This window comes from Chiloscyllium punctatum, chromosome 5 (assembly GCF_047496795.1).
Source record: "Chiloscyllium punctatum isolate Juve2018m chromosome 5, sChiPun1.3, whole genome shotgun sequence".
Taxonomy (NCBI): Eukaryota; Metazoa; Chordata; class Chondrichthyes; order Orectolobiformes; family Hemiscylliidae; genus Chiloscyllium; species Chiloscyllium punctatum.
The window spans coordinates 96,522,156-96,549,464 of record NC_092743.1 but is presented as its reverse complement, the minus strand read 5'-3'; the positions used below and the strand labels follow the sequence as shown (position 1 = coordinate 96,549,464).

At 40.3% G+C, this 27,309-nt stretch overlaps 1 long non-coding RNA gene across 1 annotated transcript in view; it reads right to left on the bottom strand.

Moving 5' to 3' along the window:
- Positions 1-27,309, bottom strand: part of LOC140476761 (uncharacterized) — a 100,205-nt gene that overhangs the window by 6,334 nt on the left and 66,562 nt on the right. Inside the window, exon 3 of the long non-coding RNA XR_011960597.1 lies at positions 4,366-4,435. This is a non-coding gene — a long non-coding RNA (uncharacterized lncRNA). The remainder of the gene's footprint in view (positions 1-4,365; positions 4,436-27,309) is intronic.

The window sequence follows — 27,309 nt, the reverse complement described above, 5'->3', positions numbered from 1 at the left end:
TAACACACCCTTCATGTCCACTTTCCTGCCCTTTCCCTATAACCCTTTATTCCCCTGCGGATGAGGACTCTAGCCCCTTTTATTCTGAGAGCAGCTCTCTGGTCCTAGACTCTCACGTGGAGAAACATCCTCTTAGCATTTACCCTGACAAGTTCCTTCAGAATCCTACATGTTTCAATGAGATCACCTCTCAATCTTCTAAATTCCAATTAATAGAGTTCCAATCTGTTGAACCTTTACTCATAAGTCAATCCCTCTATATCGTGATCATCCAAGTGAACCCTCTCAGAACTGCCTCCAATGAAATGGCATCTTTCTTTAACTAAGGGGACTAAAACTGCTATTGTGATCTGTGCCTTAATTCCATTCATGGGCATTTCATTGAAGGCAGTGTAATGGCAATGTTACTGAGCTATAATTCAGAAACCCGGATTAATGTTTGGAATGTTCCGAGCAAAACTCATATCAGACTCAATGCTAATATGCCTGTCCTCAAGATTTAACCTCTTCTGGCCTGGTCTCATTTTGGAGAATCTGCATTCCCCCCCTGCCAATGCCAATATATCCTATCATAGGTATGGGCTGAATTTATGGAGTGGTAAAATGGCAGTCGGAGAGAAGGCTGACATATTCTTTCTGCTGTGTGATGTTATCTAAAGTGGAACAGAAGTGGCTGGTCAGTCTATTGAGTGGAGCCCAGTAGCCAACTGTGATAGTCAATTGAACCATTGGTGATCATTTCACGACCTCTCGCCACCATTGAGAAATGAAGCCTTGGAGTGGCCTTTTCCTTTAGTGTTAATTGCATCAAATTTGCCTCACATGGGAGGGGGCCTTTTCTAGATGATTCACGATCACAGATGGGCACGGCCATGACCTTGCCACTGCCACTGACAAGTTCACTAACTCCTAAGATAGCTCAGTGCGCTAACTCTTGAAAATATCTGCAAAGGTGTATTAATATAGTGGCATCCTCCCCTTCATCCTGATACTTCAACAGTGGTAATCTCTGATTGGATTGGTCACTTGGAGAGATAAGCCCGATGCTAGTACTTAGCCGCCACTGGTAAAATGGCTACCACAGTCCCACCACTCATCTACACAGCCAGGAGACATGCATTTGGTCCTGACAACAGGAACCTATGGTGTGCTGGTGAAATGCCACTCGCAGTTTCCAACAGAGAGAGCATGATTCCAAGGAAGGTCTCCAACAGCAACTAACACTTAGCTCCCTCCTGGCTTAAATAAAGAAATTATGTCTGCAATTTTCCAATCCAAAGGTACAATTGTTGAACCTAGTGAATTTGATGCATAATACAGCTGCTTTCCAACCCCTAACTCTTTGTTTCTTCTAGAACCCTGCTGTTGAAGTCATAAAGTCCTGGAAATTTGTCTATCATAAAGTTCATCATTTGTTCATTCTTTGTTTTACTTATTTTCAGTTTCCTTTGCACCCTTTCAGCTACAGCAACACAAGTAGGAATTATTTTAAGTTTGCTGAAGTTCTCTGGATCCTGAGGTTCAATTATTTTGATCTACTCAAGCTTGCTTTTTTTTAAATATAAGCTTAGCAATAGCCTGTAGCCCAGCACATTAGGAGTCAAGACGAATTGGAGTAAAATACTGTGGCAGTAACAGAATTAGAGCACCAGATGACTATGTTGCTCTGAAGAGGTATGCTAGAATGTATTATAGATGATATATGGGAAAGTAGCAATAACTTAGAAGTTGAGAAAAGGGAGATATATGTAGATAATATCATACATGGAAAGATATTTGGCTAGTGTTGATAGAGAAAGGGAAAGAAATGAGTATAGGAAGGGAGAAGGAATAACTGGGATGAAGGAGATGAGGGGGGACTATAAGAAAAGAGAATGATTGATTTAGTATGGTGATATGGGCAAAAGAGGGCATGGGTTTTGATTATTACATTTTATTGGGATTCATACAATGCTCTCTGGATCCGAAGTTCTTGATAAAATCTTCACTTAAATGGAGAGGCTTAGTGTGAAAAGAAGCAGAATAATAGGTTGTTAAAACCAGCTATGGACATTGTGTGTGGAAATACCAATCCACCATCAGTTGACAGCGAGTTTGAGAAGGGAAGTCTGGGCAAAACTGGGATGGTACGAAACAGCTTATACAGTATATCAATGCAGCACATTATGGCAACAGTCTCAATGCAGGCTACAATTCAATGGAGACACAAGGAGATAAAGGTCACCAGTGCTGAGGGCTGTGAGAAAAGATAGCCAACCTAGGTCTGAGAAGCCCCAAGAAATGTGTAAAGAAACAGATACTTAAAGGTAAATTTCTATTTAAATTTAAATGTCAAGATTTCTCCTTACCATCCCATTTAACTTTATTGTTATGGCTGATGACTGTTGAGCTGATTGGAAACTTAGGCTATTCCACATTGGCATCCAATAACCAGAACATGCAGCAACATGAAAACTGAAATCCTTGGTTCAAATTGAGTTCTCACAGCCACTGCAAGTGATTTAAAATGGTAAAAACCCATCTATCATTTTTAATGTACAATAGATAATTTTTATAACTGTCTCAGTAAACTGGAAACAATACCAAGGATAATTGAAGAATTACAACTGGAAAGGATCACAAAATTATATTTGTGAGTCTCCCAGTGTTATCTGGTAATTCCTAGAGGCAAAAAATAAATTTAAACTTATCTGTGCGTGTCCAACAATCCCAGACATTTTGTGCTGTTTTCTGAGATTGTTGTGTTCATGAAATAAATGTGTGAAGTATCTCACAGCCACAGTCATTCTGATATATTGGACAATTAAAACTAAAATAACAGCACTCCCTCAACTTCAAGTCTGAGCGTAATAAATAAAATGTTATTATATACGCAGTGGTTAATCTCCCATGGCAACACTGTGATTATTTTCCTGTAATTGTCTCACTGCTTCTCTCCTACCATCTTTTCACTGTCTCCTCTCTCTGCCTTTGTTTGTTTGTCCCTCCCTGTTCTCTATTACCTTCTCTGGGAGAAAGTAGGCAACAAAAAGCTGTTTCAGCATTAGCTGATCATACAAGAACTAGGAAATATAGTTTTAAGGTTTGGGCTCGGGGAAGAAGTATTTATTTTTATGCACTGACTGTTAATGACTGGGAACTCACTGCCTGGATAATATGGTGCCTGCTCTCATTTCAGACTCGAAACATTGACCCAGTTTTCTCTGCTTAGGTGCTACCAGAGACTTGCTAAGTTTTTACAGCACTTTCTGTTTTTTTTTCTCTCTCTCTTGTACTGCATAGGGGAGCCCACCCAAGCCCCTGGTCTGAGACTTCGAACCACAATCTTTCTGATTCAGAGACAAGTGTAGTCCTGAGGAATCCTCAGATTAAAGAAACAGTCTGAGACTGAGGATGTGCTTTATTTGAATTGTTTAACACATTAAATCATTTACATTTCTACAGGGCTGTACAGGCTGTCCAGCAAGTGCTGTAAATTGATTGAATTATTTTAGAAGGATAATTTGTGTAGCTCCCATAAACAGCAATGTGATAATGACTAGATCATTTAGTATGTGACATTGGATGAAAGATAATATTTACATACCCTGCCTTCCAATTGCTACTGTCAATCTCCAAATATATGATCCTGCTTTTGAAGTGAGTTGGCACATGCCTTTACTCTTAACTTGAAAAGCTGACAGCTAGTAGTTGCAGGGCTGTGGGGGAATGCAGGAAACAGTATCTAATTGAATAGATCTTTCAAAAGATCAAGACAGGTGTATTGGGTTGAATGGCCTCCTGGTTTTGGAAGATTCTATGTATGGGAATACCTCAGAGCCAGCAGACCTGGGTTCATGTCCCACCTGCGAAAATATCTCTGAACAAGTCGATTAGGAAAATATCTGGAAGGTAATGTTTTTACACTTAGCAGCCACCCAATCCCAATACTGCAAAATAAGATCATTAATAAGATAAAAGCAAATAAGAGCAGGAGTAGCCTATTTGTCCCATCAACTTGCTGCACTATTCAATAAGATCATGGCTGATCTTATTCCGGCCTTAACAACACATTCCTGCATTTCCCCATAACCTTTAATGTCTTTGCTGATCAAAAACTTGAATGTATTCAATAATTCGCTTCCACAGAGAATTCCTCAGACTGATGGCCCTATGAAAGATGGATTTGCTCCTCATTTCCATTTTAAATGTGAGATCCCTTAATTTGAATCTGTGCTCCCAAGTTTTACATTCTTCTCAACCCACCCTGTCAAGCCCCCTTAAAACCTAACATATTCCCATAAGATCACCTCTCATTCCTCTAAGCTCCAATGAGTATGGCTCCATTTCAGGTTCTGACATTATGCACAAAAAAATGCCACCTACTTCTTCAATCTCAGAATTACCAGCGGAGAATGGAAGAACAAAGGTATGTAGTCCGTCACTCTCAGGAGCTCTGTCAGGAAAGAAAAACGCAAATGACTTTGCTAGGAATCTTTCTTTAAAAACATTAGTGATACAGTTCTGAGGAAGGGTCGCTGGACCTGAAATGTTAACTCTGATCTCTCTCCACAGATGCTGCCAGACTTGCTGAGCTTTTCTAGCAACTTCTATTTTTTGTTAGTGAAACAGATCTGTTTGAAATGTATTCAATGTTATGAAAATACAAATCAAAGCACTGTCCGTAACTCGTCTATTTCCAATGTGAGAATGAAAGTAATGTGATTGTGCATTGGAATTGCTGTACTACACACACTTGTTGTACTGTGCACAGATTTTCCTTCTAAATTTTTCATAGAAACACAGAAAAGGGAACAGGTGTAGGCATTTGGCCCTTCAAGCCTGCTACACCATGCATTATGATATGGCTGATCATCTAATTCAATAGCTTGTTTCTGGTTTTCCCCAGATCCTTTGATCTCTTTAGGCCTAAGAGCAATATCCAAAATCCATCTTGAAATCAATTCAGCCTTCATCAGCAAGCTCAGATTTCCTGCATTGCTGTCACTATTTAAGGGTTGCAGCAAAGATTTAAACAAAAGAATAATTTAACAAGTAGTTGTCAATGGAGGCAAGACAAATACTACTTAGCCTTTGGGACATCTTTGGGGAAGTGATGGACTGATTGAATTCCACTTCTTACAGATGTCAAATTGGAAGTTCTGCTGAATCAGATCGGTGAATGTAAAATTAGCCAACTTAGAATTCCAGAATTTGCCTGTCACTGTGTAAGAATTGGGAAGGAGATCTGTATTCCTTTTATAATCATGATGAAGGGGTCATTTAGATGGTGGGAAGCACAAGAGGATCGGAAAAGCTGTACCACTATCCTCCTCATTTCCCAGAAGGGTCCAGGTACACAGCAGCTGCACAACAATCCACATTAGTCAGCCACGGTTCATAACTGATCTTCATACCTGGCCTTGCCAAAAATAGTACTGGAAGAAGCCACCACTGGAATCTGCAGCTAAGAAGGCTGATATAGGATCATTGTCAACTCAATCCATGAAACTCAAAGGTTGACATTAGTTTCAAGAAATGGAATTCACATAACAATTGATAACTCAGCTCTGGATCAGTATATGATTTATTTTGCTTTATATGTACTTCAATCTCAGTTGACTAATAAAATGTATTATTTTTCATTTGTATAAGGTAAGCACAGTAAAGCCTTGTATACTTTATTAAATCTGTATTTTTAATTCAGCTATAGGTTACAGCCTATTTGTATCAAACTGTAGCATTGAACAATTATGTTATTCATTATAGATTGTTGTATCCAATGTATTGGTAAATATTTGGCTAAATTTGGGCTGAAATTAATGTGCCTGGTCTCTCCATTTCATTAAATCGTAAAATGTACACAAGAAGACCATTTGGCCCATTGTGTCTGTACTGACTCCATTGCAAGGGCATCCAGCAGTCTCGCTGCCTACCTTTGTCCCCTTAATATTTTTATCTTCAGATAATTATCTGATTCTCTGTTGAATATCTTTAATGAATACGCCGCCAGCAGGTGCTCAGGCAGAGTTTTCCAGATCCTATTTTGAGAAAAAAACTACCTTGATGTCTTTATTGTTCATTTCCAATCACTTTTTAAGATGACATTTTCTTATTCTCTAACTTCTGCTGGCAGGAATAACATCTTTAATTTGCCATTTATCTTCACTCTCTTAAAATATTTAGTGTAGATTTTTGGTGAAGCTCTATTCAAAATTATTTCTTTGAAATACTTGCACATTAATGGTCTGAGAATGGTCACAACAATTGCCGTGCTGTTGGAGACAAATGGGAAGGGTAGTTGATTAGATTCAATAATGGCAAAGGTGAGATCACAAAATTGTTACTGTGCAGAATGAGGCCCTTCTGCCTGTTGCGTCTGTGCTGGCTCTCGAAATGAGTAATGTAACAAATGCTATTCATCCACCTTTTCTCTGTAGACTTGCACATTCTCCCTTTTTGGATAATAATCCAATTATGTCTTGCTGCGTGAAAACGTTTTTCTTCATGTCTTTTGTAGTTTGTTATGACCAGGGCTAGAGACTATCAATGCAGAGCTTTCCTGAGGGGGGGCAGTAGAGGCCACAATGGAATAAATTGGGCGTGCACCTTTATATCTCCTACCTTTCTTATCTGTCCAAGCAGCTGAGATTACACTGAGTGCAACATAACAGGAAGCAGAAAACCTGCTGTGTCGATCTTTTAGAATATCACATTTACAATTCAGTATTGATGTTGTAGGAAAGCAAATGTAAAGTAAGAGCCTCATTGAAACTTCATCTGATGCAGCCAGGTATGTGATGTATTGGAGGAGAAAGTGAGGACTGCAGATGCTGGAGATTAGAGCTGATAATGTGTTGCTGGAAAAGCGCAGCAGGTCAGGCAGCATCCAAGGAACAGGAGAATCGACATTTCGAGCATGAGCCCTTCTTCAGGAAATGTGATGTATTGGCTTTGGGTGTCACTGACATTAGAGTGACCCATCCAAATAAACCCAGCATTAAGCAATGTATTACTGCATTGTTTTAGTTTGCAATTAAGTAAAAATGGTTTCAAATATTATAAACATTTTTTAAACAAATCACCTCTATCCCATGACAGATTCCTTTCTTTTGGCTGGTACCTACCAGCTAATAGTGTATTTAACACTTCAAAACCTGACTCCAAATGCAAACTCTGCTATCTGCCAATGTGCCAAATCTAAATATGTTCAAAGAAGAAGAAGACAAAAAGGGGGCAATTATGGACTGAATATAGTGTATCTTTAAAAGGACTGAGAGGATGGAGTAATGTTACTGCTGCATTGTCAAAACACCATGACATGCTTCAGATAAGAATGCAGAGAGAACATGGTTTAGGAGAGAAAGAATATGTACCTTTATTTATGACCCGCTCTGCTTTGGTTATAATGAACAAGAGATATGAAAATGATTGTGAACTGAGCTATTGAAAATCTACAGATAAAAGGCCTTTGTCATTGTCATTGTTCCATTAAATTAATTCTCAGCTGTCTTTTAAAACACATTGCTCCCAAAGCAGTACTTAAACCCTCAGTAGCTCGAGGACTATTGTATTAGGGATTTGATCTTGAATATTACGGAAAAACACGTATCTTATTTGCAGTAGACTATGTACAGTGGTTGAAGAGGTTTCAGGGCTGAAATTTGATAAGTTCCTGAGAAAGTATGCAACAATCATGATGAAAAATTAACCCCCACCACTTGATTATAATGCAGGCAGCATGCCAATTTCATATGATCTGCTCAATTGAACGATAGCTACAAACAGCCCTTGCTAACAATGCTGGTCATTGGCTGTATATGTCAGCAGGGAGCCCAAAATTTTATTCATCTAGCACCAGTATAGGCCTCACTTATAATGTTTAAAATGAGTGATCATCTCTTTAAGATGGCATGAATTGTGGCTGGGCATTGTTCTGACAATCATGCAAAAAGCACATGTGACTTGGGATACTACATAGAATGGCACAGTTTGGGAGAGAATGGATTCCATGGCTTTCAATGCAGCTCTGTATGAAATGGAAAGGTGAAGAGAGGTCCTGTGAATAAGTGGGTGAGAAGGCTTTCCAAATACATTCACAACAAGTAGGGGGAGCAATGACAATAGAGGTTAATGAAAGGAGTCATGACGCGAGGTCCTGGCTGCAGAGTTACAAGGTATTCCACGTTCTCACATGAGTAGTCAATATTAGTGAGTTCATTTTCAACTGCCTCTAAAGTCTCTCCTAATTCTGAAGACTTTCACTTTCACCATCACCAATGTGCCATGGCTGCAGAGTGTACCATCTACAAGATGCACTTCAGTAACTCAAGGATATGTTGAGAGCACCTTCCAATCTCCTGATTCTTCTACCCCTTAAATCAGAGAGCAGCAGGTATGTGGTAACACTACTCCTGAAATTCAAACATCATCCTGACTTGGAACGATAGCATTGTCCCTTCACTGTTACTAGTCAAAACATTGGAATTCTGTGTCTTGCAGCACTGTGGGTGTGCTTACAGCACATGGACTGCTGCAGTTGAAGAAAACAGCTCACTGGCAACTTTTTCAAATGCAATTTTGATAGAAAATAAATACTGTGCTTACTAAATCTCATGTATGAGTAGAGTTGCCACACCCAACCCCCTAGCAGTAGTACAGAATGCTAGTTCTTTAACTATGACAGCGACGCCAGCCAAATATATTGCAGAACACTCGCTGACACATTTCCATCTCTTACAGAATGAGGTGAATGCACAAGTGGAGGTAGTAAGGGCTAAAACCATTGGGGAATTAAATGTTTACATATCTTATAACCAAGGACAAGACTGTGCTGGCGTTTATTACAACATCTATTGTACATATCTGAGGATCTTGTCAGTGGCAGGGCTGAAATGAAATAAGGGAAAAAGCTTTTGTGCACTTTTCCTAGGAGTCACTCTTTAAAAGCATTGCTGCTGATGATCATGAAGTGGATGCTATCCTGATACCTAACAGTCTTTCTTGCATCTTGCTTTACCCGGATCCTGCATGTTAAAAGTGAAATTTAAAGTAAATTTGTACACCACAAGCTCCCACAGAGTGCAATTTGATAATGATCACATAATTTATTTTAGTGATGTGAATAGAGAGAGAAATATTTGTCAAACACAAGAGGAAAATTCCCCTGATCATCTTCAAAATACTGCCATGTAATTGATGTGATAGAGAAAGTCCACCCAAAAAAGCAAATGGACCCTCTATTTGACATGGCTCCCTTAAATCTATACTCATGTAGTGCTCATAAAGCAACAAAAGTAGCATTCAGAAATGAGATAAAAATGTTATTGTTACAATAACAAGCCGTTATTGTAAAATTTTCATAATCTATTTTGCATTTATATTTGAATCAAAATAATAAAATTGCTGCTAGCATTTGGAAGCTCTCTAAAAATATACAAGGTGAGAAGGGAACATAACTTCAAGCATTTCTTGGTGTCAAACCTAAGACTCAGCATTTTTGTTGTAAGTACATCTTTTTGAAGTGTCTTGGGATGATTCTCCTTGTTATACGATGCTAAGTATTTGCAAATTGCTGTTACTGGCATCCCTAATGCAAATCTTAGTGGTAAAAAGTCCAATTGTTTCACATCCCACACACTATTTGCCATGTAAGCACATGATCCATATATCGGAGAGATAAAAGAATCAGCAAGTTGGCGTGGTTCCTATTTAAATATATTAGAAGTGCACATTAGGCTTTAACAGGTGTCCATCTCAGGAAGTGAATATAATTCATCTGTTCAAAATGCAAAGCAAGAAATATGTAAGAGATAGTGGTGCTTCGTGGCACAGTGTCTGGCTTTGTTCGAGCTGATTGGCTTACTGCAGAAACCACCAGCTCAACAATGAGATGACAGTGGTTACAACAGATCAAGCCATTGGCTATGCCTAGAACATGATGCAGAGGTTTTTTTTCTCCAACACTACCTTTCCAATGAAGATCCCATATCTGGGCCAGTTGTCCATGTCCCACTATAGGCAATGTTTTGATGTGGCAATACATAGAGTCTACATTTAGCAGCTCTGGAATTAGGGTTCTTTCTTGGATGTGATTTGGATTGTCCTACTGTTGTCTTTTGGAACAAATTTTCTCGGCTGTGTAAGAAATTGAGTTTTCAACCTGTGTCCCATCAGCAATTCGGACAAGGGCAGCCCGAAGGAAAGTGGGGTTGAGTGATAAATGGGCAGAACAGTGTAAAAGTCTCAATTCTTCGCCATCTGAGCCATTAATTCTGCCTCTCTATTGGACTGAGGATATATAGGCAAGCTTGTGGCATGCAGAAAGCCCAGTTCCTTCAAACATCTCCAGCAAACTGTGGGCCATTATTGGAAATAACATCTGGAACATGATGGCCAACACCTCCAATAGGGTTCTCTCAACTATTTCAGTGGTTGTTGATGTCAGTTATTTTAACATCAAACCATCTTAAGGTAGTATCAAATGAAGATAAGGTGAGAATCACCATATACAAACAGATTCATGCTTAAATTGGCCTAGGGTTTATTAGGAATTTCAGTAAGAATGAGAGATTCCCATCATTCATTACTTTGAATCGCACCTGTATTACAAATGAGCAAGCAATCCCATAAATGTTTTGAGACCCTTGCCTACCAGAAGGATCTCTTGCTGTGCATTTGGTTATGGCAGATTGTCCTTGGTAATTCTTCTATCGTCATTCTACAATGAATGGGGAATTAGCAGTTGGTTATTGAAATTTACTAAATCTTTGAAAATAAGAAAGCTCTGCCTGTTTTTGAAATAAGTTCATAAACTGAGCTCCAGGCCATCCTAGAGGATAATAAATATGCACAATATTGCAGTCAGTAACAGCATTCCATCTAATTTTCTGTCTAGCTATATGAACATCTGAATTCCATACATGGCAGTGGTCTCTGGAATTGGCAGCAAATGTGACGGATTGACATGCTGCTGCCGACTGAAAATGCATACGGCCGGCCACACAGCTGAGAGGGAGTGCTGCTTGGAGTCCTTCGTTTGTTGCTTCTTAATGAGGTTATGTTTGTTTGTTAAAGTTGGCAAAGGTAATGTGATTGCTTGAGCATAAGACCATAAGATATAGAAGCAGAATTAGGCTGCTTCCTCCTTGGAATGAAGTTTTGACATGCCTCCTGAATAACCCCAGAAACCCCCTGCTATTGTTGGTCCATCATCTTGCCTGTTCAGCTCCCCTTCCAATCAACTCCGGCTAGCTCCTCCTCCATGTCTTCGTCATTACCTTTACTCAACTGATTCCAGTTTCTCCCTATCAAACTGCAGGGAGAATTCTATCATATTATGATCACTGCCCCTTACAGTTCCTTCACTATAAACTCACTAATCTTCCTCATTACACATGACCAAATCCAGAATTGTCCGATTCCTAGTGGGCTGTACCACCAGCTGCTCCAAAACCAATCTTGCAGACATTCCACAAATTCATTTTCTTGAGATCTGTTACCTACATTATTTTCCCAGTCTACCTACATATTGAAATCCCTCATGATTATAATAATAGTGCCTTTCTTACATGCTTTTCTACAACCTGATTTATTTTCTACCCCACATCCTGGCTACCGATAGGGGATCTGTATATAACTCCCGGCAGGGTCTTTTTTCCCTTTGCAATTTCCCAACTCTACCCACGCAAATTCTATGCCTTCCAACTCTGTGAACTCCTGCTTTCAATTTAATTTCAGTTATTACTAACAACATCCCCTCGAGGAGAAAGTGAGGACTGCAGATGCTGGAGATCAGAGCTGAAAATGTATTGCTGGAAAAGCGCAGCAGGTCAGGCAGCATCCAACGAGCAGGAGAATTGATGTTTCGGGCATGAGCCCTTCTTCAGGAGTAAGGAAAATGTGCCAAGCAGGCTAAGATAAAAGATAGGGAGGGGGGACTTGGGGAGGGGCATTGGAAATGCGATAGGATAACTTTAAAAATAACCTACCCCTCCACCACCCACCTCCACCAAAATGAAGGCAACTGCTGGTGGACAATAAGTGCAGTCAACAATGGTCATATGTCAGGAGCAAGAAAAACTTGTTTAGCAATATGTAACAGTGCCTTAACCATCCCAAGAGCAACCATTATCTCCAAGTGTGCCCAATACTCTTGCTTTATCATTACTTGCTCCCTTAGTACCAAACAAGACCCCTGATTGGAACATTAATTTTTAAGTGTCTTATTATCAGCAAATTTGTTAGAGTGCATTCCAATAGAAGATAACAAGTGGAAGTCATGTTGGGACCAGCCACTATCTTATCAAATAGAGCGCGAGGCTCCCAGGAAGGCCATGGAGATCTAGCAGGGCAGACAGTATCCTGGCATAATGAAGCACTTATGTTAGCACCAATTTGTGCCTCCTTTGTCTTAACAGAAGTAATTAAAACTTTTAACGATGCTTGCATTGCATCAGTGAATCCTGGCTAATACCTATCCCTAAAACCTGAGATTTTGCCTGAAACATAATATTATAAATTATGTGGCAGTGCTTACGTTATCTCCTGTAATAGAAACTGGTTGTGGATGTTGTGGCATTATGGAATTCAACAAACTTTTATTACAATTTACTATCAGATACAAAAATTGCATTCCTCACCTCTTGTCTGGACTAGTATTAAGTTAGCAGTTTGCAACAGTGGAGTATGGATCATGGATTTAAGTGATCCAAGGTGAGATGGAGTATGTGCTTTTTATGCACAGAGGTCCCATGCTATGTTACAGTGATATCATGAGCTTGTCTTTTATACCGACATACTGAGTCATAACAAAACACAAGTGTTACCCCTAAAATCGCAAATCAACTTTCTAGCTCAAGGCATTGTTGGTGGGAGCTCACTGTAGACAAATTGGTTTCACAAATACTTAACTGGCTGTAAGTTGTTTTGGAGCATTTTGAAAGATGAAGTATAAACACAAGTCTTTCTTTTCTCTTTCAGGAACAGTAGAAAAACATTACAGGTCACATTTCTTTCCAGAGCTGGGAACCAATGGCTAGGTTAATTACGTGTCTCAACAACCTTGCCCGAGCTGCGTCAATTCTTGTGACACAACCTTTAATTGTGAATGGTCCCACTGGCCAGGAAGCAAACTCATCACTCAATTAGAGGGGCTGAGCTCTCCTACAGTCAGTATCTGGGTCTGCTTGGGCCATCTGCTCTTGCTTCAGTGGCACAAAAATGGTGGCTGCCATTTTGAAGTTTCCCATCACCATGCTGAATAGAGCCCAAAGCTCCCAGGAAGCCCATGGAAGTGGAACCATGCAGACAGTAGCCGTACATAATGAAGTAAGGGCCAGTACTTATTTTAGTGCTAGTTTATGCCTCCTTCATTTCAAACACAACTATCAAGAGATCTAATAAAGCTCTACAACAGACTTGATGGATTGTGAACAGAACTGTGCACATTACCAGAAAAAAAGAGAAAATTGCTGGAACTGACAGGAACTTTCGCTCATTCTCTTTCTTACACTCTCTCTCACACAAGCTTCCCCTTCTCATGCAAATATTTGCCAGAGAGAGTTGGAGTCACCAGACCTGAGTTTTCACAAGGGAGCCATTGCTGCAAGAAAACTCCTTTTCATCCCCTCATAGTCAGTTCTAAGAGCTCACTTGGAAATAGACAATGCAGCAGACCCTACAGGGGCAAAATTCCTCCATGTGCAATTTTCATGAAGTCACTAAGCGTTTTGATTTAATTTTATTATTGTCACATGTTCCTATGTGGAATGGAAAGTTTTGTTTCCTATGCAGTATAGGCAGATCATACCATACAAAAGTCTTGATTTCCTTTAAAAAGCCCCTACAGGAATTTGATTCAAAATATATTGACTATTTTGGACATAATTCAGTGCACAGAGGAACATTTGGGTGGGATGGTGGCTCTATCAGCTCTATGATTCTATCAGCCCTTGTATCTGTCACAAAAAAGTCTTTTTACTGTGTTGCTTTTTGGAGGTTTTCTATTTTTATTCTCAAGTTATGTCAAAGCTAATGTGAGAATGTGTCTGTTGTAATAAGTGACTATATGTGAATATAAGATTACGTAGAATCCCATTGGACATCAGCCATCCAGGCCAGTAGTCCATGCCAGAGTTTATGCTCCACTTGAGCCTCTTCCCATACTTCCGCATCTCAATAAATTTATTATCTCAACTCTCATCTGTCCCTGTGCTTGCATTTCCCATTAGCAGGGAGTGGGGGAACAAGTGGAACGTCATTTTCTCATGGCTGTTTCGAGAACAGTGCAGACAGACTTGTAAGATCGGGTAGCGCACAGGAGAACGTTTCCATTTTAGGACCAACAACCAGCAAGAAGAGAAAATGTTTAGATAATGAGCAAAAATAACCAGAACAGTGATAAAACAAGTCATTATGATCTGGAATGTTCAAGCTGAAAGGGTAGTGGAAGCAGAGTTAATAATCACCTTCAATGGAATTTGATCTGAATTGGAGAAGGAAATATTAGCAAGACTATTGAGCAAAAGCAGCACAATTCAATTAGTTTCTTTTTTATTCATTTATTCATTATTCATTCACAAGAGGCAGATATCACTGGCTGGGCCAGTATTTATTGCCTCATCCCTAATTGCCCAGAGGGTAGTTGAGATATCGTTGTGGGTCTGGAGTCTCATGTAGACCAGCCCAGGTCAGATAGCTCTTTTAAAAAGCCTGCAGCATGACAGGCCAAATCATAGAATCTCTATAGTGTGGAAGGAGGTTATTCAGCCCCTCCAAAGAGCATCCTTCCCAGACCCAACCTCTTACTCTATCCCTGTAACTCTGCATTTCCCATGGCTATTCCACCTAATCTGCACAATCCTGGACACTGTAGGCAATTTAGCATGACCAATTCACCCAACCTCCAAATCTTTGCTGTATCATTCTATGCTGTATCATTTTTTGGAATCACCGCTGCTTTCTCACTTACTTTGGTTTAGTGACAAGAGAAAATGAACAAAAAGCAATAATATTCAGTCAAAGTAAAAACTGGATACAGTAGCATGCAAAAGATGTTATCATGGTGAAATTACCTTTTCTGAAGGTCTGTTTTTAATGTCCTTCATTTATTAGTTATTTTTTTCCACTTGGTTAGTATTATGAGGTTGCACAACAAGCGTTTGGGTGAACACAATGCATGAACAAGGCTTCTCAGGAAACTTCTGCTATTCTCAAACTTTATCGCAATGAATCTCCCAAACCACTATATTCACAACAAGCTATTTCTGTTTTAAGATACGAATCCTTCTGGACATTTCACAAGGAAGGAAAGGTCCACTTTGAAGCAAATCATACAACAGAATTTTGTTTGTTACTTTCATACTTTCATAACATCTCAGCTATAAATCGCCAGTTATTATATCACCACCAGGCTGACTGACTTTTGTGAGCCTGTTGTGTTTAGATGTAACATTCTTTCTCATCAGAAATGACAGTTTTCTGATAAACGTTTGCATTGTGAGACTTTTTGAAATGATTCACAGACATTGATATATATGTTTATATAAATCTCCAACTGACAAAAATCTAGCACTAAAATAGTGACAAACAATAAGAGGAAAGTTCCATGACCAGGAAACATTGTTATATATCACTGGCTAAAAGACAGGTTTAGCAAGAAGTTTAGTTTTATGGGTACGTCATATGAATAACAATGCTATGATGGACTATCTATTGATATGTGAAGTATGTACAATGTAGACTATTTCAATGAGAAATTGGCTTGGTTGATCAATAGTTGCATGTTTCCTGTAACAACAATTGGCTCAGCATGCTTTCTGCATGATATATTAAATCAGCAAGTGAAATTCTGTAATTTCTCTTTTGTTATGATTGTGCTGAGCGATATCTCAGATTGACTTTAATCGTCAGCTTTATTAAGAACAGAAATCACGCTTTCTATTTGAAATGGTAAACAAGGCCCACAGCCAATCCAGTCAGTTGGGTAGTCGATCATAATGGCTCATATCTGACTGTACATGTTTGTGGTTAAGAGTTTGCTATGCAGAAGCTGTCAAGTGACAATTAAAAGACTGATGGAGAAAGACACAAGCTTGCAAATATTTAAGAATATAATTTATTTAAGGAGCTTCTCATGCCATTCATATGGTATGAGCGCCAGTTTAAGCCTTGAGGTAATTCATATTTAATTTAACTTTCCAAGTAGCCATGATCCATTAATTCACTAATGCAAAGTAAATGCGTGTTCTGTCTCTTCAGTATTTTTATAGCACGTACTCAGTTTCTCACTGGTGGTGTCACAATTCTATGAGTTGTCTCCAATTCTAATAAAAAGAAAATCAAAATTCTCCTTGAATGCAATTTATTGCATAAGGTAAATTGTGATAATGATTAACAGGTAATGTTAATGATCTGTAGAAGGTTAGATATTTCCACAGTATCCTGACTATTATAGAACAGGATGGCAATGGAAATGGTGAGAAAATTAGATGGTGTAACCTTAATGCTGCCTTTCTGCCCCAATCTCTCTCTTTCATGTCAATATTGGCTGGGAGGAAGAGTTTGGCCCTTGTCTCATTAAATACCCATCTTCCCAACACTCCCAAAGTTTGCCTGGTGGTAGGTGACTGCTGCCCTGAGATGTAAAAATGATGGTTGTTGCAATCAGGCTCTTCTGCACATAGTTATAGTGTTTAACAACAACCAGACAACAACTTGCATGTATAAAGTGTCTTCAACATAAGAAAACATCCTGATAAGAATCTTACACAAAAGTTTTAAACCCAACCTGTTAGAAGACAAGACAGATGAGCAAAAGACTGGCCAAAAAGCCAGCTTTGAAGAAGCATCTCAAAAGAGGAGAGATGAAGAGAGGTGAGAGGTTTTGGGAGGAATTCCAGAGCTTAAGGCCTCAATGTGGCTGCCCATTGAGGAAACATTGAGAATGCACAGGAAAGCAGCATCCAAGGAACTTGCAGATCACACAGCACTGTAATTATGAGGAAGGTACAAGAATATTGTTTCCACAGGCAGGACAATCAAGAACCAAAGGTCACTGGTCATTGGCAAGAAATCTTGGGGTGAGGGGGGAGGGTTCTAACATTTTTTGATTCAGTCAGGATTCATGATCTGGAACTTAAGGAAAGCAGTTGCAAACATAAGGGCAGATACTTTAAAAGCATTCTGTTCAGTCATGTAACCTAGAGTGAATCATATCTCCAAAACATACAAGCAAGGGAGTAGTTAACAGGAGACCTCTTTCAAGGAGCTTGCAGAGGCATGTGGGCCAAATGGTCTATTTCTAGGTCATAGGGGTTATAACTCTGAATCTTTTTTAAACACTTGATATATTATTTGCAATGCAAATTCATCCCCCTTGATCAGATTTCTTTTTAAGTTTGACTTTTTCCTTTGATGAAGCTAATCCCATTGGAGGTTGTAGTTTTTCACAACTAGATTTACATGTCAAATAATCACAACTGTCCATCTCTGTCAAATGCAAATGCAGTACAAGGAACCACCATAACACACAAAAAAGTCAATGCCTAAATAGTAAATAATTTTGGAATAATTTGTCCATTGTTTAGCAAGCATAGCAATCCAGTTAAAGCAACAAAGGGATTTCATCAGCAGCAAATGTTCCAGAGAGCAGAGGTACGTGTTAGATGTGACTCAGTCAATGATGCTGCTAGTTCAGAGGCGGGTAACATTGGGATGAGGTCCTAATCCAGTAAATGAGCAGGAAAATCAAGGCAGATGTTGAGGAACTGAGAGAATGCTGCATTAATTGCATTGTGTTTTCAGATGATTTGTTAAACTTATGCTCCCACTGCATCGAAAATGATCCTGTGGCTACATTGAAGAAGGATAGTGGAAATACCTATGCTACACTAGAGGATATACATCACTCAGTGAAATCACAAAATTAGTTGATCTGCAACTGGTGGGGGAGGAGTTGCTTTGCTGGTCAGGGTTGATGCTAAAGGAGGACACTATGGAGGGTTTAAGTAGTGAAGCATTATGGGTGGAGCTGAGAAATAAGAAGGTTACATTATTGGGGCTGTATTACACACCTCCCAATGGTAAGCATGAGGTAGAAGCGCAAATAGGTAAACAGATTATGGAAATATGTAGAGGTGATGGGAGATTTTAATTTTCCCAACATTGACTGGGATACACTTCGTGTCAGAAGTCTGGATGGAACAGAATTTGTAAAAAGCGTCCAGGAGAGTTTTCTAGAGCAGTACGTCAATAGTCTGTCAAGGGAAGGGGCCATATTGGACCTGTTGTTGGAGAATGAACAGGGCCAGGTGGTAGAAGTTGCAGTGGGGGATTTCTTTGGGAATAGTGACCACAATTCTGTAAGTTTTAGAATACTCATAGACAAAGACGACAGTGGTCCCAAGGGAAGAGTACTAAACTGGGCCAAGGCCAATTATATCAAAATTAGGCAGGAGCTGGGAAACGTGGATTGGACACAGCTATTTGAAGAGAAGTCCACATTTGATATGTAAGAGTCTTTCAAAGATAGGTTAAAGATAGTGCAGGATAGGCACGTCCTGTTGAAAGCAAAGGATAGGAAAGATTCGTGAACCATGGAGGACAGGATAAATCATACTAGCCAAGAGGAGAAAGGAAGCGTACATAAGGTCCAGGCAGCTAAGAACAGAACGGGCCCTGAAGGAATATCGGGAGAGTAAGACCAGTCTTAAATGAGGAATCAAGCGGGCTAAAGGGGTCATGAAATAGCTTTAGCGAGCAGAAATAAGGAGAACCCCAATGCCCTTTATCCTTATATAAGAAGCAAGCGGGTAACTAGAGATAGGATTGGTCCACTAAAGGATAAGGAAGGAAGGATGTGTGTCGAACCTGAGAAAATGGGTGAGATTCTGAATGATTACTTTGCATCAGTGTTCACTGAGGACAGGGACATGATGAAAGTTGAGATTAGAGATAGACGTTTGATTGCTCTGGATCATGTTGGCATAAGTAGGGAAGATGTGTTGGGTAGGTTAGAGGTTATTAAAGTAAACAAATCCCCAGGACCGGATGAGATCTATCCCAGGTTGCTGAGGGAGGCGAGAGAGAAAATAACTGGGGCCCTGACAGATATCTTTGTGGCATCCTTAAACACAGGTGAGTTGCCAGAGGACTGAGTGAATCCTTAGAAGAGTATAAAGGAAGTATGAGTATACTTAAGAGGGAAATCAGGAGGGCAAAAAGGGGACATGAGATAGCTTTGGCAAATAGAATTAAGGAGAATCCAAAGAGTTTTTACAAATACATTAAGGACAAAAGGGTAACTAGGGAGAGAATAAGGGCCCCTCAAATATCAGCAAGGTGGCCTTTGTGTGGAGCTGCAGAAAATGGCGGAGATGCCAAATTAGTATTTTGGATCAGTATTTACCGTGGAAAAGGATATGGAAGATATAGACTGTAGGGAAATAGATGGTGACATCTTGCAAGATGTCCAGATTACAGAGGAGGAAGTGCTGGATGTCTTGAAATGCCTAAAAGTGGATAACTCCCCAGGACCTGATCAGGTGTACCCTAGAACTCTGTGGGAAGCTAGAGCAGGGATTGCTGGGCCTCTTGCTGAGATATTTGTATCATCGATAGTCACAGGTGAGGTGCCGGAAGACTGGAGGTTGGCTAACGTGGTACCACTGTTTAAGAAGGGTGGTAAGGACAAGCCAGGGAACTATAGACCAGTGAGCCTGACCTCGGTGGTGGGCAAGTTGTTGGAGGGAATCCTGAGGGACAGGATGTACATGTATTTGAAAAGGCAAGAACTGATTAGGGATAGTCAACAAGGCTTTGTGCATGGGAAATCATGTCTCACAACTTTGATTGAGTTTTTTTGAGGAAGTAACAAAGAGGATTGATGAGGGCAGAGTGGTAGATGTGATCTATTTGGACTTAGAGTCATAGAGTCATAGAGATGTACAGCATGGAAGCAGACCCTTCGGTCCAACCTATCCATGCCGACCAGATATCTCAACCCAATCTAGTCCCATCTGCCAGCACCCGGCCCATATCCCTCCAAACCCTTCCTATTCATATACCCATCCAAATGCCTCTTAAATATTGCAATTGTACAAGCCTCCACCACTTCCTCTGGCAGCTCATTCCATACACGTATCACCCTCTGTGTGAAAACGTTTCCCCGTAGGTCTCTTTTATATCTTTCCCCTCTCACCCTAAACCTATACCCTCTAGTTCTGGACTCCCCAACCCCAGGGAAAAGACTTTGTCTATTTACCCTCTTTAACATTTCTTTTAGTTTCTTTCCTACTTTTTCTCTTTTCTTCTTTTTTTCATTTTTTCTCTTTTTTTAATTTACCTTTTCTTGAAGAGCTCAGTCTGCAGTGATATCAGCAGCAAATGAGCTTAGTGCAGACTTGAGCCAGCCCAGCACTGACACGAATAGGCCTAGAAGAAGTTCCTGGCAGTGTCTGCATCAATGAGCCGTCTTAGTGCCAACCCATGGCTACTTTGGCAGAGCCGAGTTTGGGTTCCTGGCAGTGTCTGCGTCCAGTGCAGATTAATGGAGACATCGGGGGTTTCGGCCCAGTATGGGACCCGGTGCTATCAGCAGCGGCTGCATCGGCATGGTTGATCCGAAGCAGACTCATGGCAGTGGCAAAGTCAAACTTGGACTGCTGCCGGTTTCAGCGAAGTCTGCAATGATGAGGTTCAGCAAGGACTCAGTGGCGAGGACATCGGTTGAGACAATGCTGGTACCTTTCATTCAGCCATGACGGCACAATGAAGGGGAGTCTTACCTGACCATCAGGCCTATGGCAGAGCCTTTAACAAAAATAAAACATTTCCTTTATTTCTCCATTCCTCTGTCTTTATAATCTGTGTTAAAAATCACACAACACCAAGTTATATTCCAACAGGTTAATTTGGAAGCTTTCAGAGCGCTGCTCCTTCATCAGGTGGTTGTGCTCCAAAAGCTAGTGTTTCCAAATAAACCTGTTGGTCAATAACGTCATGTTGTGTGATTTTTAACTTTGTACCCCAGTCCAACACTGGCACCTCCAAATCATTTATATTCGATATTTTGGTTCAGTTTTCTGGCTGTTTATATAGTGCTGGAGAGTGGTGACACTATACAACACTTTTCACTGTATTTTGGAACAAAATGCATGTTACAATAAATAAATCGAATAAATCAAATCAAATCAGATACAAATACAACCATATGTAAATAAGTTGTGGGTGGGTCTGCTGTAACTAAAAGGAGACAGGCATGAGAATGCATAATGTTTGTTGACTCCTTAACTTTTAATCTGACATTTACTCTTTATAGTAATCTGTCAAACTGACCTCTTAAAATATTATTTAGCACGTGTGACTCCATGTCAATTCCTTTCTGACAATGTACCTGTGAAGTGCCCAGGGAAGTTGTAACATGTGAGAGATGTTATATAAGTATAAGATTCACACTTATGCAGCAACTTTGCTCCCCCTGCCAGGGGGCCTCAAAGCATCTTACAGCCTACTAAATCCTGTTGAAGTGTACACACTGCTCTAATGTAGAAATATAGCAGCCAATTTGCACATAGTAAAATTCCACAAGCAAAGGTAAAGAAGAACAAAGAAAATTTACAGCCCTGCAAGCCTGAGCCGATCCAAGTCCACTGTCTAAACCTGTTGCCCAATTCCTAAGCATCTGTATCTCTGTTCTATACCTATTCATGCATCTGTCCAGACGAATCTTGAATCCACCGTGCCTGCCTCTATTACCTCTGCTGGCAACGTGTGGCATGCACCCACCACCCTCTGCGTAAAGTACTTGCTGCGTGTATCCCCCTTAAACTTTTCACCTCTCACCTTAAAAGCATGACCTCTCATTATTGAATTCTTTACCCTTGGAAAAAGTTTATCTCTATGTACCCTGTCTATACCCTATGATTTTGTAGACATCAATCAGGTCGCCCCTCAATCTCCTTTTTACTAATGAAAACAATCCGAACTTTCTCAACCTCTCTTCATAGATAGCACCTACCACACCAGGCAACATCCTAGTATACCTTCTCTGCACCCTCTCCATAGTGTCCACATCCTTTTGGTAATGCGGTGACCAGAACTGTACACAGTATTCTAAATGCAGTTGAACAAATGTCTTGTACAATTTTAACATGACTTGTCAGCTCTTACATTCAATACTCCATCTGATGAAGGCAAGCATACCATATGCCTTCTTGACCACTCTATTCACCTGTGCAGCAACCTTCAGGGTACAATGGACTTGAACTCCCAGATATCTCTGCTCGTCAACTTTTCCCAAGGCTCTTCCATTTACTGTATAATTCGCTCTAGAATTAGACTTCCCAAAATGCATCAGCTCACATTTGCCTGGATTAAACTCCATCTGCCACTTCTCCGCCCAACTCTTCAGTCTATCTATATTCTCCCATATTCTTTGACAGTCCCCAATGCTTACTGCTATTCCACCAATCTTCGTGTCATCTGCAAACTTGCTGATCATACCAACAGTGCCCTCTTCCAGATCATTTATATATATCACAAACATCAGTGGCCCCAGCACTGATCCCTGTGGAACACCACTGGTCACGTCTCTCCATTTCGAGAAACTCCCTTCAGTTACTACTCTCTGTCTCCTGCTGCTCAACCAGTTCTTTATCCACCTAGCTAGAACATCCTGCACACAATGTGACTTCACTTTCTCCATTAGTTTACCATGGGGAGCCTTATCAAATACCTTACTAAAATCCATGTATATGACATCTACAACCCTTCCTTCATCTATCAACTTGGTCACTTCCTCAAAGTTGGTAAGGCACTATTTCTCCTGCAAAAAAACATGTTGCCTATCACTGATAATCCCATTCTTTTCCAAATATAAATAGATTTTATCCCTCAGTCCCTTCTCCAGCAACTTTCCCACCACTGACATTAGGCTCACTGGTCTATAGTTACTCGGAATATCCCTACAACCATTCTTGTACAGAGGGACAACATAGAATCATAGAGAAGTACAGCATGGAAACAGCCCGTTTGGTCCAACTTGTTCATGCCGACCAGATATCCCAATCCATACCAGATATGGGCCGGGTGCTGGCAGGTGGGACTAGATTGGATTGGGATATCTGGTCGGCATGGACGGGTTGGACTGAAGGGTCTGTTTCCATGCTGTACATCTCTATGACTCTATCACACAACACCAGATTACAGTCTAACAGGTTTATTTGGAAGCGCTAGCTTTCGGAGCGCTGCTACTTCTTCAGATGGTTGTGGAGAATAAGGTCATGATTACAGAATTTATAGCCAAAGGGGTTCAGTGTCATGGAGATGTGCAAAGTTAAAAATCACACAACACCAGGTTATAGTCCAATAGGTTTAATTGGAAGCACTAGCTTTCGGAGCGACGCTCCTTCATCAGGTGATTGTGGAGTACATAATTGTAAGACACAGAATTTATAGCAAAAGTTTACAGTGTTATGTAACTGAAATTGTACATTGAAAAATACAGTGGTGCCTCGGAATCCAAATTTAATTCATCCCAGGAGGCTGTTCGAATTGCAAAAAGTTCGGATTCCGAAACTATTTTCCCCATAAGAAATATGGAAAGTGAATTAATCATTTTCTGGACCCAAAAAAAAATTTTGAAGACACTTTTAACGCAAATACACATGGTTAAGGTAAAATAAGATGAGTAAATGACCTAAATATCAAGTGATAATAATAAAAGCAAGAAATAAATGTACTAACATGAAAATAACTTCATTTACCTTACTGAGGAGTGCTAATGGTGAATGCACTTATTTGCTTCACTGCTCTTCACTGCTCTTCTTGGGTGCCATGGTGAATGCACAAGGGTGATAATTTAAAAAAAAGCACAAGCCAAGGTGAAAACCCGAGGTAGACTAGTGATGGACACACGAGAGATGCTTTCACCACTACTTCTCGGGATGAACTGAACAAACAATGTGCGAACTGAAAGGTACGTGATGTTCGGATTCTGAAAATGTGTTTGGATTTTAGGGCAAAATTTTCTCAAAATAATTGTTCGGATTCCAAGTTGTTCGAACAATAGGGTGTTCGGATTCCGGGGTCACCACTTGTACCTTGATTGTTTGTTAAGTCTCTCATCTGTTAGAATGACCATGATAGTTTCACTTCTTTCACATGTAAATCATAAAACATTTTTTTAAAAGTTACATTCTCAAGTTAACTGTAACAATTGGTGTCAGCCCAGATATGATGTTAAGATGTTGGAGGTGTTAGCCCCCGTGCCATAATGTTTAGACTGATTTTAATCTAAAAAGTGAGTTAACAGTCTTACATGGATTCATGCAGTTTTTGAGCAAAGTACAATGTAACTCTGCAAGTATAAATTCACCCCACAAACACATATGTGTATGCGTGCATGTGTGTGTGTGTGTGTGTGCGCGCGCGTCTGGAGTGTCCGGAAGTCTGCCTTAGAGGATGGTCACCCGAAGGTCTGAGACTGAATATCCTGGACTGCTAAAGTGTTCCCCGACTGGGAGGGAACACTCCTGTCTGTTGATTTGTGCGGTGTCCATTCATCCAGTGCCATAGCCTCTGCTCGGTCTCGCCAATGTACCATGTCTTAGGGCATCCTTGCCTGCAGCATATAAGATAGACCACTTTGGCCGAATCACATGTGTACTCGCCGCGTACATGGTGGGAGGTGTCCCCACGTGTAATGGTGTTATCCCTGTCAACACTCTGCCACATCTTGCAATGGCTGTTGTAACAGGGTTGTACAGTGTGGTCGTCCTGAAGGCTGGGCAGTTTGCTGCGGACAATGATCAGTTTAAGGTTTGGTGGTTGTTTTAATGCAAGAAGGGGAGTCTTGGGGAAGGTCTTGGCGAGGTGCAAATCCTCATCGATAATTTGTTGCAGGCTGCAAAGAACATGACATAATCATTTGGCTCCTGGGAAGTACTGGACAATGAAGGGTACTCTGTCTGTTGTAGCTCATGTCTGTCTCCTGAAGAGATATTACAGTTTCTCGCTGTGGCATGTCAGAACTGGCGGTTGATGAGTTGAGCATTGTACCCTGTTCTAATGAGGGCATCCTTGAGCACATTCCTTCGCATCTGAACAGATCCTGTGTATACGTAGGGCTTGTCCGTAGGGGATGGTTGTTTTAAATTAGCAAGAATATTATGAACTTGCCTGTTTCCTTATACAAGGTGCAGTAAACTATTTAATTGTCATCTTTGTATATTTGTTGTTTAAGATTGTAGTCACCTTCACTCATTCACTTAAGACTTGGAAAAAAAGATCTGAGAGAATTGCTGGGACTCTATATTTTGTCTGGTGGTTGATATTCAAGAAATAAAGTTTAAAGAAATGTAATGAAACAAGGAGTAATCATCACATGAAGGGAAAGGACCACTCTTCAATATGTAAGCCTAACAATTAACTTGCAAAATTTCAATCAAAGTGAAGTGAGCCATTCCGAGTCACATAGCTCAGTGCTAAAGTCATGAGGGATCTTAGAATCCACTGTATTCTAATGTTACTGGACATATTAGTAAAATTTGTAAGAATTGCTGGAATCCAGTATCATAATAAATTGTTTCTGTCCGAAATTAATTTTGAGCACTTCTCAATCTTTAACACAGAAATATAGCATTGCATGTACACTTAATATTAATCATATGTATCAGGTTTGTTACGTCAGCACTGTAGAAACAACAGTGGGTACAACTTGCCTATTACAGTTTAGCATTTGAGATGAAAGGCCTGAGAATAGATTATTGGCCTGAAGTTTGAATGGTGTTTGGAGCTCACAATGCTCCTCAAATTCTTGCACAACCTCAATTTTCAACTTTCTCCCACTGATGCCTGCAGCTGCTAGGCTCCTAAACTCCTGAATTCCAGAAGTCCCCCTCTAAACTTCACTGAGTCTCCAACTTGTCTCCTTTTAGACATTCCTTAAAACTTACCCTGACTCTTCTGTAGTCCCAGGATCAAATTCTGTTGATTAAAACTGTCATGAAGTGCCTTGGGATGGATTACTAAAGCATCATTTAAATGCAGGCTCTTGTTGTCTGACATGAGGAGAGTTGGTGTTGTGCATTGTCTGACCTTGAGACTGTCAACAGTGTCCATTGCCTAAACTCAGGAGAGTTAATGGAGAATCCATTGGCTGCACAATCTGCCTCTAACCACACTGTCACTGACTTGATCAACTTGGACAGAACACTATCTGGTGCCCAATTGTATTTCTGATTGTAGTATTTCCTAGTCCTGATAACGTCTAGTATTTGTCACCTCTACCAATGTGTGGCACTGGATTAAGGTTGTTTAAAGCAGTTTGCTTCCATGGATCCTCTTTTTATCTTTGCTTTGTTTCAGGCATCAAGTGATTAATGGTAGAGAATACATCATAACAGAGTATCTACAGAAGACTCACTGTTTTTAGATAACAAGGGGATTTGTTGCATAATAACCATAAGGACAATTGCATTTGGTCAGACATAATCACTAGGATCTTAGACAGCTGGTATAGATATTTCTGCTCCCTCCAAAAGTTGGAGTAGAGCTCCTTGTCTCCATCCACAGAATGAGGTGACATTGATAGAACTGGTAGAGCCAGTATAACATGATCATTAGCCACTTCAGAGCCATTGCCCTATGCAACATTCCCCTAAATTGTCCAAGCAGATATACACTAGTGGCTCAACACAACTGAAAAACAAAACAGCAAAGAAGACTGAAAAAAACTTTTAAAATCTTGATAGGAAAGAAAATCAGAACCTGGAATCTTGGACTGCACAATGGCATGATAAAGAGGTTCCTGGGTAATGTATGTCACCACCATGTTTCCCAGAATGATTATACTCACCATCTGGAGTGCCAACATCATCACACCCTAAACCCCTATACCTTTCCTAGTGTAAGCTGGGCACCAGCTCCCTCTTTATCCTTTTAAAACCCCACAACCCAGCCAACCCTTCTCCCATCTCCCTGGTTAAGGAGAAGTTTGACATTTTGAACTAGGAATACAGGATTTAGGTGCAGGAAAAGATCATTTTTATCCTTCCATTCAATAAGTTCGTGGATGCTCTGGTTGTGGACAGAAATCCACTTACTCTCTGCACCGCAAAGCCCTTGACTCCCTTACCTATTAAAAATATTCGACAATCCTGCCTCCACTGCTTTCTGGGAAAGAGAACTTTACTAAGGACACTAAACACTAAAGACCGTAGCTCCAAGAGGAAAACATTTTCATCACCTCTGTATTTAAAGTGAAGACCTCTTTTTCTTAAACAGTCTGCCCTCGTTTAGTTTCTCCCACAAAGGGAAGCATCTTTCCAT